The following is a 21,077-nucleotide window of genomic DNA, read 5'->3' as shown; positions in this document are numbered from 1 at the left end:
AAATGATTACATTATATTGTGGTCATATAACGTTAGCATTTACATACACCGAAATAAAATGTACAATATTTCATTTGAGAAAATAAAAATGTTGAAATTAATTTATTTTAAAATAATTATGATAACTTACCATTAAACCAGCAACTATAGGGTATTGTTGTACCTAAATTAAAAATGTATTGAAAATATTATATGCAGTTATAATGTGAACTGTTATTATTTGTAGGTACTTTTAGATATTATAGAAGTAGCACCTTATAATATAATATGATATATTAGACACTGCAGTTATAGTTTTTTTTTCTATTTGAAAAAAGCTACAACAACAAAGATTATTGGCTTACAGAAAATGTAAGAGATTTACATGTTTCACATTTTGGTACAGCATTATATGGTTGTATAAATTGGTTGATTTCAAATATTTGAAGATTTTTTGGTTGTTGTCTGGATCTGGACCTAGTACTTCGTGGAGACTGTCAGCAATTTGAAGATTGGATCGGATGTCTGTGTAGATTCGTCAGTGGCAGATAATGTTTTTGACTGTGAGAATTTCACCGCTTGTGGGGCATAGGTCAGGTTCCGTTTTGGTCATGAGATGTCTGTGGGTCAGTCATGTGTGTCCTACACGGAGTCGACTTATGATTAGGTACTCCTTGACGTCTGGATAGTGGGAGGGTTGGCCATAGGATCATTGATTTTATTTCATTACGTTTGGTGTGCATAAGCGTGTCTACGGAGGGTGCCTAGGGTGCCTGGGCAGCCCCTGCAATTTTCGAAAGGCGCCGGTCAACCAAGCTTTAAATCTAAGTGGCTTACAACTTTTATTTGGAAAAAAAAAATGTCATGCATTGTTTATTTAGTTCTAATAATAATATTATATTGCATTTTCGAATTGATTTATGATTCTATCACAAATCTCGATAATAATAATATTATGCGGGAAACTGCCAACTGGTACAATTTTTGAGAAATTTGAATTATTTTTATAACTATTGAAAACAAATAATTACAATATGCGAGCACAGAGTGGTGGTGACGACCCCACCAGTTTTCGGAATACCCTAGTCTATAAATACAGACGACGGTACGATTCGCATAATCGCATCTATTATTGGGTGTTGACATATTTTATTATTGTTGACTGTTGTATTATTTTTCATCAACTCACGAGTCACAATTCTCAAACACACGGATCAGATACACATGAGTACATGACTGTTAAACTGTAATCATTAATTCTAGTTATTGTTCTCGATTTTGACTTTTTAGTTTTTTCTGTATACTCAAAAAAAAATCACATTCATAGAGATAAAATTCTATGTTAGATTGATAAAATTCTTGTTGATATAGAACCGACAAGATACTTTGTTATATTGATAATGGTTGAATTATTATGATCAATGGTACAAACACAGAATAACGTACAAAATCAATTATCATTATGATTATATGTATTGTCACAACAACATAATATATGGATTGATCAAATATATTTGAGACTGGTTATTGAGAGAATGGATATTTTTAAAAGAAAAAAAGGAGGAGCCGCTGGAGAACGAGATCGCAAAAAAGTTAAATCGGTTCAAATTGCTAAATCTTTTCAAAATATAAAAGTCTTCTTAAAGTTAAATAATGAAAACAAAATTAATTTTGATAATAATGAAAACGAAGATGATCCTGATGACCCTGCTTCATGCATGGTAATAGTATAAGTGTTTATTTTATTAGATAGGTAATTTATATTTTACTTTTTTGAGTCAACAAGTTACAATATTATTAATTTTATAGAATGAAAAGGCTTGTATATAGATGAATAGTATAAATATAAATATTTTTGGAGTAAAATTTAAAGGTAGTTACTTATAATACAGAATACTGTATATTATTAATTGTAAATAGATTTTAATAACTTGAATATTACTTTAAACTATATAAATGTTAAATTGGCGGGACTACCCCCCCCCCCCCCAATTATGAATGACCCGGGGGTAATGGTGGCATGGGGGTATGGGGCATTTTTGGGTTAGGTTAGGTGGCGCCGGTCATTAGTTAGGCTGCCCCTGCGGATGAAGTCTAGTCGCGCCTATGGTGTCGGCGTAAGACATAAATTTCCGATCGGGAAGTTATAGTTATTACTTATAAATTTAATCATAATTACCTGTAATTTATTTGTAGCTTAGAAGTTTATAACCCTACATTTAATTTGAGTTCGTGATTTATCGTTGATTATAAAAAACGATTCTGTCAGCTGATATTTAAAAGATATTTTATATTTTTTTATTAGTACATAATATAATAAGTTGTACAACTAATACTTTGAAATTTGAAAATATTATATAAATTATAAATATCGGTATTTCTATAGAAGAAAATATTCCTCATACCTATGTTTTTTTGTACCTAATTAAAATTTAAGTTTAGTGTAAATCCATATACATTTTGGCGAGTGTTTGAAATTCGTGTTATGTCAAAATGGGATATTTAAAAATAAAATAATGATTTCTCATCAAACAATTTTTATTATTTTACTATACACTTCAAAAATGAATGAACAATTTATTAATTTAATGATTTAATTAAATTTAATGGTCCCATCATGGGTTACAAAATCATGTTCAACTGAACACACTATTGATTCGTTAGGCAAATGTTTAGTAATTGTTCATACAATCTGGCAATAAATCGTAAAATTAAATATCAAATTTCCAAACTATTTTGTGAATAAAAATTTATCAGATTTAATTTTTATGAAAAACATTTTGTTAAAACTGAAAATACAAAGTTTCTCATTAGTTGCATTTTTACAACGGCCATTTTAGTTATTTTATTGTAGTTGTAAAATATAATTCGTAGGAGCTTGATACTTTTCATTATGTACCTATATAACCTATATTATTAATTCCTATACACAATGCAACTTTCACCTATTTAGATTTATTTTAAGCAATTTATACCATGAACCAATTCACATCGTTCTACAGTATTTATCTAAGCTGGTATTGACTTGTAAGTTAATAGGTACATATAGTAATATTTGTATTCATTATTACACACAACATAAGATTTCTTTTTTTTTTTTTAATTTGCTTAAATTACTGTATTACCAACTCACAGAAAAATAAATTACTCATAGGAACAAAATAATAATGCTTGTAACGAAATTTTGACAGATTGCAGTCACCATTTAGAATCATTTTTCGTCGTATACTCATACAATTATTTTTTAAATTTAATAGTGTATAGAAAATAATAATTTAAGTAAAAGTAGAATGTTTCAAATAACAAAAATCGTTTTGTAGAGAAATCGTCATTCTATAATTTGAACGTCAAACTCTCATAAATAACGAATATGCCATTATGTTAAACTTATAGTTTTATTATTTCCAGAAAGAAAAATTATGATGCTTCTTGTTCTACATTTTGAAATCACTGGTATTAAAATAAAATATTATGAATTTTTAAGTACAAAATAATTAATGATTTTTAAGACTCTCGTCTATTTTAAAACTACAAACGCTCAAAATAAGCAAATGTTGGGGAACAATCTGTTAACTTCGTGCGCGTGTGAATGTTGTAGAGACTAATGTATTAGATATTATTATTATTTATTATTTATTTTTATAAATTAATTAATAAATGAGAAAAGTATCCTTAAAATTATAGACAGGAGTGCATCATTATTAGTTGCTTGAATTTCAATATGGTATTTTAAATATTGCGTATATTAATATACAATATACTAGTTGCCCGACCTTCTTCTGGAAGAAATTATTTTTTTATAATTTAATTTAAAAACATATGACTCTATTTTTTGGCTATACAAATAATATAATATAATTACATATTTTAGTTATTGTTATTGCTAATTTCTGAAAATTGTATATCCTACATTTTGAATTCAACAGTGGTAAATTTTATTCTTTTTATTATGGAATAGATATAAGGTAGAAAAAAATGTAACAATAAATTATTTGTTCAATGAATAAAATATATTTCAAATGGAAAAATGCAAGTGCAAACAAATAAATAAATAATTAATAATAACAATAATAAATAAACAAACAAACAGGTTTCCTTCATCTCCAAAATCAAGTTAGATTCTTATATATTATATAGATAGATTATGAGAGATTGTGCAATTGTAAAACTATGTAATGAATACACTTAAAAGCTAATTTGAATTTTTTTTTCAAAAGCAGGATTGTGAAATGTTAATTTTTTTCGTTGCGAAATGTGAAACAGTTAGGAGGAAAATTGAATCCGATATTTAGTGAAAAACTTCCTTGTAACTATAGTAAGTATTTTGAATTAATACATAGGTATTATAGGTAAGTATAGTTATTAAGTAATATAATGATAAAACTTAATATATTATAAACTTGTATAATGTACAGGTATTATGAAATGATTTACTTATTGTACATTCAATCCGCCATACTAATAATATACCTAGACTATGCATAGTATAATATTATAATACATAGTATATTATAATGTATATAATATTTTATAATATGTCTACAGAAATGTATTGTAGTAACTCTCGCATTGTACCAGCAAAATTGCGCCAAAATTGTTTTCAATTTATGACCCTATTATTAATTATATATTTATACTTTATACTTTATACCAATCTTAATTTAATAGCAAGCCAAACAACTAAAATAAAAATAAAAATAGCAAAATTGCAAAAGCTAAAATTGTTGCACATTTTGTGAGAAATAAGTTTTAATTTTAATTATTATTTATAAAACCTATATTTTCAATTTTTCGATTACATTTCACAATCATATAATTGCAGGTCTCGGATTTTATAGCGTTTCCTAATTATTATAGGATAGGTACTGTAATATATTATATTTCTATACTTAAATAAAAACACAGAATAACTAATAGCGACGGCCCGTATGGAGTGTGGGGTGACTCGGTATACATACTACATATACATACGCTTTAGGCATATATCTATACGCATTCCTTATATACACACAGCGACACATGCAACACATAAAATATTATAATATTCTACATCTCTACGGTTAAGGCAAAAAGGTAAAAACAATAATAAATTACCAGCGGTACTTTTGTCGCACCGCACAAAATAATAAAATATATCAATACTTTAATATCACATATAAATCAACGCACATCAGAAGAAGAGATCAGTCGAAAATCATATTATATAAGGACCATACGGGATCAATTCATCGTCAGTGTTATTCCAAAGAAGCCTGTCTTTCACACAAGAGGATCCGATGCACAACGTCCACGCCTGCAGTATGCACTTCGACAATATTTTTGCCATTCAAAGCGATAGCGTTTATATATAAAATATGTATATTGAGTTATTCCAGCATTCGGTATGACTGTCTAAATTAATTATTTTGTATTATCTAACTGACTCACCTTGTTAATTATTTATCCACCTACCTATTTACTCTTTGAAATAATATAAGATTCTGTGACTATCATCGTATCATAGGTCAGTTATAGTACCTATATTATTACACAGTTATGCAATTATCTATTTAGAATATAAGTATAATAATAAGTGCTCATCAACTTAAATTACAATCGGTTGGTGAATTGACTATATTATGTAGGTACCTACTCTTGCTACGGATGTAGGGGTTTTGAAAGCATACGATAATAGTCATGTCCCAAATCATAGATAACAAATTTATATAATATTCGTGTTCGAGTCACATAAATATTATACGTAGAACTAAATAAAAAAATATAGTATTAATAGTATTAAATATTATACAAATCAAGACACGTAATATACATATATATACGTCGCAGTGACTTCGAGCATCGAACTTAACCACGTATTCATGAATACGACCACATACTCAGATAAATTAATTATAATATTTAGAACAGTAGATTAATTATACGTAGGTATAGGTATATTCTTTAAACTAAAGATATAAAATCAGTCCGGCGTATTGGCCTATCGAACAGTAAACAATTATTGTTGACGTCATTCGAGTAATTTAAGTAAGTAATTAAAAAAAGTAAGCTAATTTTAGTTTTTATAAATAATAAATGTATTCATTTATAAATATAAGTTTTTTTCAAATTGTGAACAGAATAAATTTAATTTTTTGCTATTTTTCATGTCTTTATTATAGCGCTTATTTTAAGATTTTTTAGGCTATATTATAGGGCATATAAGCTGTAGCATATTTTTTTGTGAGCATATTTCAGTTATTTTAGTATTATAAAATCCAAGCCCTGATATAAGATTTCATTTATACCAAGTGTTCCGTACAATCTATAGACAGTTTTAGCCAATTTCAAGTTTTTTTTAAGAATTAAAATGGGACAACGTAAACTAACTTTAGGTCTTTGAGATTAGCACTGTGCAAACATAAAACTTAAAATTATTATTATATTTCATTGTTAGCAGAAACTTAAAAATTATAGGTTAACTTATAAACTTTAAATTATACTAAACTTGTTAGAGTCTAGAGAAGATATTAATTATTAGTGGTAGTATACATTTTACTGTAAGTCTTCTATCCTAGTTAGACTTATTATATTTAGTACCATTATAATAGTCTATTATTAAAATAAAATCAATGAATAATGATAATACTAATAGTATAATACTATAATACCTACCAAAAATTGTTTCCATATTTATTTCGATAATGTCATTTTCTAATCTCATACGTTTGCTTGTATTTATAACGAATACGGCAATATAAATTATAATTTATAAATTTATTTTGTCGATTTTGTTTCGACTTTTTGTTTTGTCCATTTGGAATTATTGTCGTATTTACCAGAAACCAGTATATGTTATTGATATAATGATTTCCATTTTAAGACTATGATATTTAGTTTTAAACCTGTTTTTAGGAATTGGAGAGTAAAACAAAAATCGGATTATTCAATACCGAGTAGATCATTAAATAATATAATTCGTGAAAATAGCCAGTCCGCATACAATGTATAGTATACTAATAATTATTACTCTTTACTGTAGTACCTATAGAGTATAGATTATAATATAATTTGATTATTATGAATTGATGATATTATATTATTAGAAAAATAAATTTCCAAAACTGAATGAATAAATTTTGTCTCTTGGTTCCACACATGATAAAAAAATTTAATTAACTTAACTGTACAATAATGATAATTAACTTTAAACAGTTAAGTTATAACAATACAAAATTTAACTGAATAAGTTAATAAGTTAAAAACAAAAAAAACTAACTAGTTAAGTTAAAAAGTTAAAAAAAACTAACTTTTTAACTTAACTTTAACTTTTTGACAAGTTAATGCCCACCTTTTTAAATACTTAAAACAGACGACGACGGTACGGTACGCATCTACTATTGGATATTATTGCTGTATTATTTTTGATTTGTAGCTAGATGTTATAATCCAGGGCTGTAGATGAATAATATTTCTGAAGTTAAATCACTGCAATTATCTACTGTGGATTATTAATTGTAAATAGGTAGATGATTCAGATTTTTTTTTTAAATTATAAAAATATTTTATTGTTGGAGTGGGGGGAGCTTTAATCAATACTGCCTTGGGTGTATAAGGCTATTTTCGATTCATTAATAAGGTAGCGCCGGTTATCAGCTAGGCTGCCATTGCAGATGAAGTCTAGTCACGCCTGTGCATCGTGTGCGCACACTGTTGGCCGTTGGGGCGGTGTTGGCACATTCACTATCCCGACTGTCGACCGCCGCGTATGTCTGCAATGGAGGCCGCCTCCGCCAACAGTAGCGCTCGTATATAATATTATAAAAATTTAATATATTGGTTTTCGTTGCCTAAATATTATTATATTATCGAATAATTAATTATGACTATTATTTATATCATGTTAGGTTTTACGAATTGTCAATAATATTATTATTAAATATATTATAATATCCGGGCGTGTTATCGCGTAAATCATAAACACAACAAAAACTTTTCGTCAAACACCGTTTAGAAAAAAACAACAAAGCACAAAAAAAAACAGATCTTTAAGCACCATAAAGATGTGATATCATACATAAATGCTAAGTAAATTAAATTACATTTATTTTATTTCAATAATTTATTTACTTGTCGAGAAATTATTTTGAGTATAAATGTTCATTAATGTTCATTATAATATTTTTATTGTGTTTATAATTTAAGCGATAATCCGCCCATACATAATATATTTAATAATAATATTGATAATTCGTAAAACCTAACATGATATAAATAATAATCATAATTCATTAGGTATACACAATCATATAATAATATTTAGGCAACGAAAACCAATATATTACATTTTTATAACTATTATCCTCAATAATTTGTATCTCTCCCGGTAAATATATCCTATAGGTTATTTTGACAGCCCCTGGGGGGAAATATATCCTAGGATAGAGTTACCCTCCGGTAAAAATGTAGTGTCCGGAGAGAGACAGAGATCGGCAATTAAATTCTATGATAGTCCAGAAATTTGAAAAAAAAATGTTCGAGGTCCAGAAAAAACAAATATTATTAGTTAATTTTAATATAATTTGTTTATTTTTGTCTTAAAAATACATTTAAGGTTTTTAAAACAAATTATTTAATATAATACGTTTTGGAAATGTTTGAGTGCATGATGAAGACGAAGTTGAATATGGCAGAGGACCGAGTACCAGTAACCAGGAGTGAAGTATTCAATGCAATTAATACACTGAGAAGAGCTATTGAAGAGCATGACATAGGCACAAATTACTTTGATACGTTGAACAACTTAGAGCACATTATGATGGTTTCCATACCAAAAAAACAGGGGCAAATTACCGACTTTTTTAAAAGAACCTAAGTTTTAAATTTCGTATGTATGTATGTATATTTTACTTATTAATTTTTAAATTTAAATTTAATTCATACTACAGTATTTTGATATTTTGTACAGACTTTTTAATGTTTTGTACAAAATAAAATATGTATTTAAAAAATCTTTCGTTATTTTTTCGATATTTTTTGAGTCGCCGCTTACAGTGATTTTCGGTTATAGTGATCAAAATACTCTCGGACGGATGTGATCATTATAAGCGGCGACCACTGCAGTATAATATTAGCCAGTTTTTTAAAAATGTGTACCTTCTCTTGGAGAACAACTAGGATATTTTGACATCCCCTCGGGGAAATATATCTTAGAATATTTTTAGCCCTTGGGTACTAAATAATAGGATAAAATATTTACCCCCGCTAAAAATGTAGTGTTAGGAGCAGGGCTTGCTAATGTTATGATATTATAACGTTATATATTTGACAAAAAAGATTGAAATTTGAAAACGTAATTATATCGGAAAGCGATAATCAAAAATAATTAAATACTGCAAAACAAAACATAACACAAAGCGCAATTTATAGAATATCATAAAAAAGAAAAATAACGCAAAACAAAATATTTTAATATCTATATAGGTATCTAAATGGTCTATTGGTTTCGTAGAAACAATTATTTCATACAAACAATCTAACAATTCATTATAAGTATTACATTACGTATCCGGGCTATTGCCTACATGTTTTACTTATTATTTTTAAATTTAATAGGAACTTACACTATTTTAAATAACGATAAACGCAAGACTTGGATAACGTTTTTATTCTGAATAATGATCGACCCACTTTTTTATTTTTTATTTTATAAATAATATAATATGTTTTTTTTTCAAAAATACCGAAATTTATACAATTTGAAATAATTGTTGTTGTATTAACATTTCAATACATATACTTTTTCTTACTATAGGAGTAGAAATACAAAACTTTCTATTGCCGAAATTGACAAAACCAAGTTAGATATCAATACTTATGGAAAAAACATCGATAAATCGATTAGCATCGTCATAATAGATCAAAACAGACAGATTATGTATTCGAAATAAAATATTTTGATTTTGATTTCAACTTTGCTTATTTTAGCAATTATAGTTAGCCTATTATTTTTTTGTGGTTTCAATTAAAAAATATATATGTGTTTTAAAATTTGATGAATTTCATTCTTCTATTTATTTATTTTTTTAATTTGTTGCATAAAATTAATTAATTTTTTTCTGTTCTTTCTTTATATAAAATCTAACAATAAAATATAAAACTTAAATTTCTTTTTTGATTAAAAATTTCGCTTTTACAATTTTTAAGATTTTAATTTTGAAATCTGCCTACGAGCCATACATATGTGCGTTTCATGTAATATTCTTGGATGTTAAATGCTTCTAAGAAAACAAAATTTCCTACTGATGAATAATTATATTAATTGTTTGGCTTTTGTTGAATTATAATTTTGAATTAAATTTATTTTTACAATTTGAACTGATTTTTTAATAAAAGTTTTCATATGATTATTATTTTGATTTAATAGTTTGATATTATTAGTAATGATTTCATAGAGGAATTTTATAGATATCAGTAATTTTATACTTATAATCTTATATTTACTTTTATTATATACTTCATATATATTTATATATATATTATTATATATTCATATATATTAATATATTATAGGTATGTTTTGTAATAATTTTATTTATAGATTATCAATACTAGACGTTTTTATGACTTAGAGTTACTTCAAATTTAAAAATTTGCACATGTCAGGGAATGGGGCCACCCATCGCCATCCACCACAACAATAAAACCGATACTGGTTATGACTTATGACAATAAAAATAGCCATCCAAGGTATAATAAATATTAAATTTATTTTATAAAAAGGTTAATTCTACATATATAACAATAATATTATGTAATACACAAATATGCAGTCAGTGGTATCATTCATGTTTCCACTCCACACTCGCAAACTTAAAAAATATGCTGATATCAAACAATTTGTATGTATTATCCTGTAACAAAATAATTCAAATAGAAAATGGCAGGTAGTTATTACTTATAAGTTTAATTATAATTTCTCGCCTACTTATTTGTAGCTAAGATGTTTACAACACCGCATGAATATACACATTATTGTTTTACACATTTTTTTTACATATTATGTAAGAATATAATTTACATACCTTAACATCCAGTAAATATCGAAGCATATTACGTTTAACCAGCAAATTGATGCCAGAAATGTAAATAAAGTAAAATAACCTAAAATTACACTCCAAATTAATTTAAATTACATAAAAAAATAAAATAATAATTAATAATAAATATAAATTAGAAGCCAAAACATGTAGGTATGCCGATAAGACAACTAATAACAACAATATTTATATTATTGTTGTTTAGTGTTTAGATGCATTGACAATAAGTTGCGTGAAGTTGTTCCCTCCCCACATGAAAATTTTCACTTCATCCTTACCTATATTTTGGAACTTTTTTGGATGTAATTGGAACTTAATTTATCGTATTCGGAATTTATTTTTCCCAGTAAAATATATGTCAGTTGGCACATTTTAACTATAATTTATTAAGTTTCGACTATCTTGATTTATAGTTAAACCCAGGAGAACCCACTAATCACTAATCTTTTTATCCGATCTATTGGTTTTTTAACCATGGATTTGTTTTCTGTTGGATACATTGACTAGGATGGTAGGTACAGCGTATTTTTTCTCAAATCAATTTATTACATATTATGCAGTTGGAGTCTTAAGCCAGATTCTCAGCTGCGTCGTGTGTCGCGTGTTGTGTCGATCAAATCGTATTGTGATTGGATATTATTTTGTTGGTATCATGTAATAACCAAGTTGCAACCGAGTATACCAAGAATTGAATACTGCTCAACTTTTAAACCATATTGGTTACCAGTCGTAACCATATAATAACCAAGCTCTCGCACGACACGACACACGACGTAGCTGTGAATGCGCCTTTAGATATATTATTATATTATGTGGTATGAAATATGTGGTATATGGAAATGTGGTAGGAATTTATCAATTAATAATGATAACAATGTAGGTAAGACATTCCGTATACAACACACGTATGACCTTTTATGTCTTCTGTAATCCTTTTGATTATTACGCAGAGAAATGCCACGAGCTCGACGGCCATGTAGGACTTGACGCAGTAGTTGCAGCTGTTCTGGAGGCTGGGTAGTGTGTTGTACACGAGCAGCATGAGCGCCAGGCACACGCCAGACGCCACGTCACTAGTCCGAATGAATCCAGCTGCCACTTGTGTCATCGCCGCACACGAACGCCTGCAGGACGACGGTTACCTGTGCACCAGCCTCGGCGTAATACTCCACGCAGTACAAAACTTCCGGTACGTGTTTGCCGTTGCCGGTAAGGTAAAGGCTGCCATCCGTGGTCAACATGAACCCGTCCTCCAGCATTTGTTTCGTGAAACAACGGAGTTCAACGTTATACGGCAGCACCATGCTGTTCGACTGGCCCACATGACGGGCGTCCGCGTCTGTTTCATAGGTGGACATCGTGAACGGCTTCTCGCTCTGCTTGCACATCCGACCACTGATAAAAAAATAAATACATTTACATTTTTGCATATTAATAACATTAAATTGGATATATTTATTAGTATTGATAGGTGTTGTTTGTGTGTAAATAAAATAACATCTTCGACATCTGACTTATTGAATTAAATTTACTATTATTTTCATACATAAAGGCTAAAATGCATGACGTTTCGCTAGAGATGAGAGCTCGGTAAATTTTACCGATAATGTTTTTGCCCGGTAAATATTTTTTACCGTTTTAAAATTTGAGTGACCACTCATTTCAATTGTTTTCATATGCAGAACAACGCTATAGTGACATCTATATTTCCACAATGCATGATATAAACTAGTTATATACCTACTTATATTTATATCATGCACATGAGATCTTCTAGAAAATAATTATTACTACGACAATTTTCAACACCTCATCATCTCTGCTTTACTTTAACAATATTTTTAGACCAATATAACGCTAATATAAGTTGGAGGTGCTAAGCACCGTCTGGCCCCGTTTGTGCGACAATCTATACTTATTATAATATATATTATATATAATACTTGTTTGAGCAGCCGGCTATTCACTAGCATTTGGCCGGGCAACTACTTAAATAAAAGAAAGGGATGTTCACGAGTTTGGGTGGATAAGGTGACCGCATGTAAATAAGAGAACGCCAATGTTATAATAATAATAATAAGGTGTCTATTGCAACACGAACATACAATAATATAATAATATAATGGGTGGTGAAGACGTCTCTTCAGCCGAGCCCAAATCAATAATAATTAATAATAATAATAATAATACGTGCGATAATCGCAACAATGATAATATATTGATTACCGATCGGCACATGCGCCGCGGTGGGGCGGTGTATCGGCGGCGGCAGTGACTGCAACAGCTGCGGCGACGATGTCGATGACACGCAGGTGAACGGGGGGACGACGGCGGCTGTTGACGGCGGCACCGGACGATGGCGAGTGACCGGATTACGTAATCTGCAAGTGACGTAATGGTAATCACGGCACTGATGGCGGCGTCGATCGCGGGATACAGTGCCGTAGCCAGAGGGTGGGCACTGGAGGCACGTGCCCCCCCCGAAATTTTTTTAGCTTGTTTTATATTATATTATATGTTTGATAAAAATTAAAAGCTAAGGCTGTCGAAGTGAACCATTTTGAAGGGGTCGGATTTAGGAAATATTGTACATCCATCGTTAGTACTATATCTATGTATGTAGTGACTGATCATTAGTGTGTGCGAGTTCCCCGAACGCTTTATGCAATTTAAGATCAATGAACGCTAAGGTTCTTGAACCCCAGTAAAGTAGGTACATACGCGCAGTCACGTCATTATATTTTTTGATAAAAAAATTTTCAACTTACATGTGCCACAAAACTCCCAAAAAGTGGAAGACAAATTCTCTCAGTACCAAAAGCCCTTTTGGCTATTTTAATTTTGAAAACATATATTTGAATTCCTTAATCTCTTTTCTAGATTATGTAGGAAATGGATCTATGATCTGTAGTATCGTTTAATTAATATTATAGTATACCAGAGTAATTTAATTACTAAAAAAAAAAAATCACTTTCGACAAAACACACAAAAAGCAGAGAAATTGTTATGTTTTTTTCGAAATTAAAATTGGATTTTTGGAAGTACATTTTTTCCGCTTATTGACCTAATTGCACGAAAAAACTACCAGCTTTCAACAGTCCTAATATAGTCTTGTTTTTTTCTTACCTATAGTAAATTTTAATAATATTCGAACCAAAAATGGAATGTTTTGTTTACAACACATTTTGATATAATGATAATAATATTGATGAATACATTAACCTATGGTTTACAATAACACTAATACATTGTTATATTAAAATGTAGCCAATGTAGGTACCATACTTGTTAACATAAATATAATATAGTCATAAAACGAGTAGTAGATACACTTTATGAACAAAGGGGTCATAATTAGATATTCTAGCATTTCAAAGGCTAGAGAAAAAAAATGAAGTGCCCCCCCCAACATTTTTTTCTGGCTACGGCACTGGCGGGATATACACAATAACGATATCAACGGCGAACGCGCGAAAACGAATAGCGGTCGCACAACGAACAACAAGTCGACGTTAACCAGAACGATGTCGACGACAAGAATAAAGGGAAAGCGCAACAAAATAATAATATAGTATGCACCACGAGGCGCTCGCAATGGCAGCGAACTCGTCGCTAAAACGACAGCGAACTCGTCGCTATATCGGCAGCGAACTCGTCGCTATATCGGCAGCGAACTCGTCGCTAAACGAATAATAATTGACTGCGGGGATCATAGGCGCACCACGAACTCGTCGCGAAAAGAGGGCGAACTCGTCGCTACAACGGCATCAACGTAACGGCCGGACACGAACTACGCACGGCCTGCTCGCATAGAGCGTGCGGCAAAGACACACGACCGGTCTGCACGCAACGAGCACACGGTAAAGACAAACTTTAGGTCGCCAGCGGCGACTTGGCTGGAGCCCGGCGTCCACGGACCGCGCGACGCCCTGTCTCGCGGACCGGTTGTCACACAAGGTAATAAAAGTGGCGGCAAGTTCGAACAATACTTGTAGTAAGGAGTGGATGAGTGGTACATTGGTTAAATGGTTAGATTAGTTACAAAAAAGTTATTGAGTTCGTATTAAATTTACTAAAGAAAAATATTATACAGCATTAAAAAATGTACGTACATTTACTTAAATTTACCGAAAAGAAATTTACGGTAAAATTCCCATCTCTATGTTTAGCCTACAAAGATTAATTATAAAAACATTATAACACTTATTTTATATATAGATGCAAATAATTGTCAGTTATTTTATCTTGTTGGCCAAAATTGCAAGTCTGTGGGACCGTATGTTATGTTGTCAAATAACCGAAATCATGCACACTATAGTATACTGCATAATACTTCTTTATATCATATTATGCAGTTTACTGATTTGAAATAATTTTGGTATACGGACGAAGTCGATAAAATCTATGTACATAAACTACATAGGGACATTTCGTTGAGAATTCTCATTTCTTTATAATGTATTTTTTTCGAATTAGATAGGTACATTTATTTATATAAACTCAATACTGAGCATTAAAGACTTATAAAAAAAATAAAATAATATTTACATAATATTTTAATATCATGTTAGTTTAGTAAGATTAACATAGCCATAAAATCAAAACTGAAAAATATTTAAAATAAAATGGCCGTAGGTATTAAATGGATATAATATATTGTATTTTAAAATCTGGTACAGGTTTTCGATTCAAGTTCAAACCAGTAATCCCAGGTGTTATAACCTATAATATATTATATAATTTGTATACAAAAATTTATCGTAGGTAATAACCCTCATAATGTACCAGTAAAATTTGTTGTTAAATTTATTAGGGTTATATATTACAATCTACATAGCCAAAACTGCAGAACTGTACGAGTGTATCTTATATGTTATCAAATAACCGAAAACATAAACACTAGGTATTATAGGTACTACATATAACATAATATGTCATTCAGAAGTGATTTACTGAAAATTAAAAACAGAAGTTTATTGCTAAATTTATCACAATGATTTAACCTTAAACGATTTTTTTTCATATTTTTAATTAATAATTTAATTAATAAATAATTTTTAAGATATTTATTGGTATTTTTGGATTGTTTATAAAATGTTAGGCTCGCTAAGATACTATTTACAATTTTCAAGATCCGACATTAATTTTTCTCTGTGCAGTTGAAATGTATTTAAAATACAGTAGGTGTACTAAGGACTTGCCAATGAAATACAAAGTTCTTTTTAAAAATTTCATACTGGAACCAAAAATGCATTAAATATACATTGAAGTTTAAATTTATACAACATTAGATATTTAAACAAAGAATAACGATTGTAGTTATTTTATTGTTTCTAATTCAAAAACATTGTTCGTTTGGATTTAAAGCTTCTGTGTATATTATTATATTTTACTTTACATAATGACGTTTCAAAATATTTTTTTTAATTTTAAGCTAAATATTTTAAGTTTATTGAGTATTTATACGTTGGGTATACCAAGAACTAGGGATCAAAATGTCGGAAAATTTCCGGAAAAATTCGGGAAAATTTCGGAAAAAAACGGTTTTTTTCCCAGAGCCTCGGAAAACGTGGAAAAATTGGAGAATATTGAAATAATACATTTCCAAAAAAACCGAAGTTTTCGGAAAATTAAAAAAAAAACCGAATTTTCGGAAAATTAAAAAATTTTATTTACGCTTAAAAATTAAAATAATCTATGTAAAAAAAAACCATTTTAAACAATAGATAAAAAAACCAGTCATTGTCATTTCACATTTTCCAATACGGTTATCAATGTATTATTGTATTAAAATTTAAAAATATTAATACGGATATTTCAATATTTGTTCTAAAAATAATGTATAGTTCCATTTCAAATTGGTATTTATGTGGGAGAGTGTATTTCCCCGAAAATAAATCACCTGTATTTTTAAATGTTAAAAATTTTATATTTATGTTTGTAGTAACTAATAACTAATAAGGTATTATAGTAACTGGCTGATAGGTTTATAAATTATATTACAGTGACTGGTGAATGGTGAGTGATGACTATTTGATAGTTTGTATATTATCAAAATTAGTGAGTTGGTATTAAAATATATTAAATATATATTTAAATATAAAATAATATTAAGAAATAATAAGAAATAACTAATTAGTAAATACTTAATAGTTAGTACTTTAGTAGTTAATATTACAAATTATAATTATTTATAAATCAAGTATAGAATTATATATTAGATTTATCCACTAAAGACTTTAAGTTAGGTATGGTATATATAATATGTATGTAATATGATTATCAACTATCATTATTTATTAGATTGTTTCTACTATAGGTACATTACTTTTTCATTTCTTTAGAAAAAAAAACGATTTTTTTCATTCAATTTTTCAATTTTTTCAGGAAAAAAACCAGTTTTTTTCGTCAAAACCATTTTCCCGGAAATTTTAAATGAAACCAATTTTTCTCAATTTTTCCGAAAAAAACGGGAAAAAATCCGGGTTTTTTTTCGGAAAACCTTTTTTTTTCGGAAATTTTGATCCCTACCAAGAACCTCACACCGTTGACCGATCTATGTAAAATTTGAGTTGACCAAAATTGAATATAATAATATAATATGATAATAACAGTAAACATATAAATATACAGGTACTAGGCGGTATTATAAAATTAATGCAATTATAATAATGCATAATAAAATAATTTAATACATAAACATTATTAGAATTGGGCGCAAAATTACAATGACAATTGACAATATAAACACTGTTTATTAAACAGGTACCATACAACACTCTGTGGATTCTTTCTCAGTGTATAAAATGCATTGGTCAATAAGTAATGTAGCTATACTACTTAGGTATAATGGTATTTATAGAAATGTTTACAAAATATATTGTACCATCTGGCAGTTGACACCCACCCTTTAAATTAGGTCTGGCACTTGCCAGACTATAACCTTGTTCTCGGCACCACTGTGTGAATATACATACACATTCAAAATTTGGCCAATCAGGACAACTTCTAATCTCCATTATCCCTTTCCCACCAAATAACCTTGGCACCAGCTGCAGCTATCGATACGCTCGGTATATCAATTATTATATACTACTTTATACTTATTCATAGGCCACTGTAGATGGTAGACTTACTCGTCATCGATGACGTACATCTGGTCGCGATCGCAGCACTTGTTGACGCACGTGTAACCATCCCTGCCACAGTACTGGTCACGTGACTGGCACGTCTAGGCCACCAGCTCATCGGGTGGCGTCATGTCAAAGCAGTAGCCCATCGGCAGTACGATGGCCAACGGGTCCACCTCCATCAGCCCACGTACCTCCACAGCGGGCACGTCGACTAGTAATTGCGTGGCGTCGCACTTTGGCTGCTCATAATCATAACCAACCACCACCGCATCGGCCACCACCTGGAATCCGTCCCTCAGTCACTGCATCATCCGCCGCAGGTACTTGTCGTCGTCCGCAACCGCTGGCCCGGTGGACAGCACTTCCGGACCGGCAAGGCTGTCTGGTTGTCATCGCACGTGCCGCCGCTGATCACCTCGACCGTGTGGAACGTCCTATTTTCGTTCTGGCAAGACGTGACTCCGCCACCGCTCACGACTGAATTACTGTTGCAACAGATCACAGCGTAGGCAGCTGACCAGCCGATTGCGACAACGAGAAACGCGACGGTGACGGCGAAACACAATCGGATGGTAGTCATCGTGTGCGCACAATGTTTGTGCGGCGTTGGCACATTCAGTATCGTGACTGTCGGTCGCCATGTGTGTCAGCAATGGACACCATTTGACAACCCGTCGTCGCCGACCGTCGTGGTCTTACATAATACCTATATATTGTGATATAGAGGTTTTCGTTGCCAAAATAGTAAATTTTATTGTATTATTGTGTAATGAATTATGATTATTGCGATTATTAATATTATTGTCAATATCATTATTATAGTATATATTGTGTGGCTCGTGCGGGAAGTGAGCTATTTCAGTCACGGGCGACGTGAGTGGCACGAACTGCAGGCAAGGGCCGCATTTCGCCCAAACCTTAAATTGCCTTCCTGCACGAGCCATACATACTATTTTTTGTCATGCTTTGCATTCATTGATCACGGCAAAGGTAATACAGGGATCTAAGCAACAACTAGACCATAATTCTACGACAACAATATTTCATGAAAGAAACGATTTGGTTTTATTTATTTTAAGCGTCAAAAGTTAAAAGTTAAGTTTCTTTTATTTTTTTAAATACCTTTAACTTACTCATAAACGTTTTTTTTATCTCGTCGGAATAAAATAACTAGTTTTGGTGTAAAGTAAATCAAACTAATAACAAATGCACAGACTATATTATTTTATAAATACTTGTTATAGCTGTACCTTATATTTAAAATATAAATTATAGAAGAGGGTTCTAAGAATAAAAATAAGAAGAGGGTCTATAGCAGATCATAATTTTGAAAAAACATTGTTATTAAAATTCAATAAGTATTTCTTATAATCATTTATATATATTTTACACTGTTGGAACTTGGAATCCTCATAGTCACATACTCACACCAATTGACACACTACTACATTAACTGATATTAATATATTATATAATGTAGAGACTTATAAAGTTATAAAGTTGACAACAATTAATTCTTATATATTATTTTCTTTATATCCCAATATATAATATAAAAGAATGTAGAGTGTAGCTTGTAGGAAACACGGTATAAGTATCACCGTATCAGAAATTACTAATTAGGTCCGTTCTGGAAATTGTATTATTAGTTATTACCTACTTATCAATGTACACAGTACACTATAGTAACAATGTAACATACATCATAAGTCATAACCGTTGTCATTTCATAGAAAATATAAACTTCCTAGTTATATTCCAAATAAGTAATAAATAAATAATAATAATCACTATTCACTATAATAGCATAATACTACTAATTAGTAATTACAATATTATGTCTCTATAGTATAGTAATAAATACAATAATATACATACCTACAATCGTCGGTAGATATACCTCCGTCGCGGTTTTCAGATATATCAATACAAATAATATACAGTTCATTAATCACCTAAATAATAATAGGAAAATTCGTGAATAACTTTTTACAAATAACTTTCATTTTAACAAAATAACTAAGTTAAGTTACAATTATTTATAAAACATTTATTTATTTATAACATTTATTTCAACATTCTATTTTTTTTTTAACTAGTTAAGTTAAAAGTTATCAAAAAAAGTAACTTTTAACTTAGCTTTTAACTTTTTAACTAGTTACTACCCAGCTTTGAGTCCTAGGATAAATATTTTATAATTACTAAATAAATAAATTTTCCAAAAGATCCACCACAGGCAACGTGACGGCGCGACACCGTCAAATCTCCCAAAGATGTGCTGCAAAAGCACAGGTTGTGATAAGGCTCTACATATTATAATGGGTATGTTATGCCACCATTTTTCCACTCATTTATCAATGATTAAATGATAAAATAAAGGGGGAGAAATTCATATTCACATAACATTATTAGTCGCAAAATGGCTTAATGGCGGCGTAGCATACCTGTATCTATAGTGCCCTAGTTGTGACAAGACGACGATTCGCGTTGGACGATTTATAATGGCCGTCGGCGGCAACTCTTTCGTTCACACACCGTTGCCACGAAAACTCACCGTCACCCACATCGTTTTTCGAAGACGCCGCACGGTACCGTATGTCCGTATGTCACAACCACATAGTAGACGCATATTATGTTTGTTTTCTCTACTGTTGTATTAATTTAACCATAGCCTATAGTGCTGAATGACCGTTATTCAAAATAAAGTGACTATTGTCTTATAATAAGACACCAGACCAACCGTGTGTACTAGCTGTGTTCTGTGAATACCCCAATATCAGTGTCAACTACCAATTACATTTTTACCAAGAATTTATCAGCTATTAACTACAAGTTTAATGTTAATCAACATTGTATGGTATGTAGGTACTTACATAAACATACATGTAA

At 30.1% G+C, this 21,077-nt stretch overlaps 1 pseudogene; it reads right to left on the bottom strand.

Moving 5' to 3' along the window:
• Positions 1-12,127: 12,127 nt before the first annotated feature.
• On the bottom strand, positions 12,128-18,919 carry LOC103308497 (annotated as a pseudogene).
• Between the last annotated feature and the right edge of the window lie 2,158 nt (positions 18,920-21,077).

Source organism: Acyrthosiphon pisum, chromosome X (assembly GCF_005508785.2).
Source record: "Acyrthosiphon pisum isolate AL4f chromosome X, pea_aphid_22Mar2018_4r6ur, whole genome shotgun sequence".
NCBI lineage: Eukaryota > Metazoa > Arthropoda > Insecta > Hemiptera > Aphididae > Acyrthosiphon > Acyrthosiphon pisum.
The sequence above is the reverse complement of the archived record's forward strand: the minus strand, read 5'-3'. Positions and strand labels throughout refer to the sequence as shown.